Source organism: Parus major, unplaced genomic scaffold (genome assembly GCF_001522545.3).
Source record: "Parus major isolate Abel unplaced genomic scaffold, Parus_major1.1 Scaffold276, whole genome shotgun sequence".
In the NCBI taxonomy this organism is placed as follows: Eukaryota; Metazoa; Chordata; class Aves; order Passeriformes; family Paridae; genus Parus; species Parus major.
The window spans coordinates 332,225-333,948 of NW_015379268.1; the positions used below are offsets into that span (position 1 = coordinate 332,225).

Genomic DNA, 1,724 nt, shown 5'->3' on the forward strand with positions numbered 1-1,724 from the left:
CCTGGGATTCCATCCTGGGATTCCATCATTGGATCCCATCCTGGGATTCCATCCTGGGATTCCATCCTGGGATTCCATCATTGGATCCCATCCTGGGATTCCATCCTGGGATTCCATCCTGGGATTCCATCCTGAGATTCCATCCTGGGATTCCACCCTGGGATTCCACCCTGGGATTCCATCCTGGGATTCCATCCTGGGATTCCACCCTGGGATTCCACCCTGAGATTCCATCCTGAGATTCCATCCTGGGATTCCATCATTGGATCCCATCCTGGCATTCCATCCTGGGATCCCATCCTGGGATTCCATCCTGGGATTCCATCATTGGATCCCATCATTGGATCCCACCCTGGGATTCCATCATTGGATCCCACCCTGGGATTCCATCCTGAGATTCCATCCTGGGATTCCATCATTGGATCCCATCCTGGGATTCCATCCTGGGATTCCATCCTGGGATTCCATCCTGGGATTCCACCCTGGGATTCCACCCTGGGATTCCATCATTGGATCCCATCCTGGGATTCCATCCTGAGATTCCATCCTGGGATTCCATCCTGGGATTCCATTCCATTCAAACCCTGTTGTTGGAGTCTGGGATACAGAGTGTGTGCCCTTGTTTCTGATACTTATTTCTAAGATCCAGAAAAACACTGAATTTCCTATAACATGAAATTCATGAGCATGTTTTCATGGTGATACATGAAAACAACTGTTAAAGTTAGATAGAAAAAGCTAAAAGTGTGAATGTGTAGATTGGAAAGTTTTCTTAAATCACTGGGTGAAAAAATTAGTTTAGAGAACAGGAGACAAGATGGAGGATTTAGAATGTTGTTTCTTTTCCTTCTTCTTTCTCCTTCATGTTCTTCTCCTGGAGGTTTTTGGGTGATAGTGAGTGATTGATCAGAAAATGCTGCAGTGCAGCACACAGGTGATGGGTCATTGGGTCATTAAGAAAAATAATATACATATCTATTGTTAATTGGGTAAAAATAGGTATAAAGATAAAAGAGTGGAGTTAGGGTTTTCCTTTTATTAAATAGTTCCTATGCATCCCCTTCCCCCAGAGCTTGGAGGAGTGTCCAGTGAGATGGAAACACGGCAAAATTGAACTGAGCTCTTGTTCAAAGGTCAAAAGCTTTCTAAGAAGAGAGACAGAAAGAGTTGTTCAGGGCTATTTTGTGATATCAAACACAAAGTGAGCCACAAGGCCTTGTTGTGCCATCAGAAGAAAGAAATGTACCAGATTGCAGTGATTTAAATTGTGCAGCCAGTCTGGAGAGACCAGGTTTGTGATCACCTTCTAATAAACACGAGAAACAAGATTCTAATGAGCTCAGGAGTTTTCTTCAAACCTAAAGAACTGAGATAAGCGGGGCTCCCCACGAGGGAGGATCCCAGAAGAATCCAAAGGAGCCTGAGAAAGCCAGGAGAATTCACTGACCTGTTTGAGAGCCTTCTTGCTGTGTTTCTGGGAGGAGGAGAGGCCCTTGGCAGGGATGGATGGCGAGGGGCAGCCGGGCTGGGCGGGGGCTGCCGGCGCCAGGCGGGACGAAACTGCAGGGAGCACACGGGAAAATCAAATTAACACAGGGCAAACCTCGACAGGAACACAGCACAAAGGGAAAGGGAATAGAAATTCAATAAAAATAAAACAGAAAACAAATATGAATAGAAATATAATAGATAAATAACAATATATAAATAATAGATAATGATAT

General features: G+C 44.8%; 1 protein-coding gene across 2 annotated transcripts in view; it reads right to left on the reverse strand.

Annotated features, from left to right (window-relative positions):
• The window catches only part of LOC107198690 (putative Polycomb group protein ASXL2), a 30,192-nt gene that overhangs the window by 9,683 nt on the left and 18,785 nt on the right, over positions 1-1,724 (reverse strand). For both annotated transcript variants that reach the window (XM_015615835.3, XM_033511498.1), the window contains exon 2: positions 1,448-1,560. The gene's annotated coding sequence lies outside the window, so the exon portion shown is untranslated. The remainder of the gene's footprint in view (positions 1-1,447; positions 1,561-1,724) is intronic.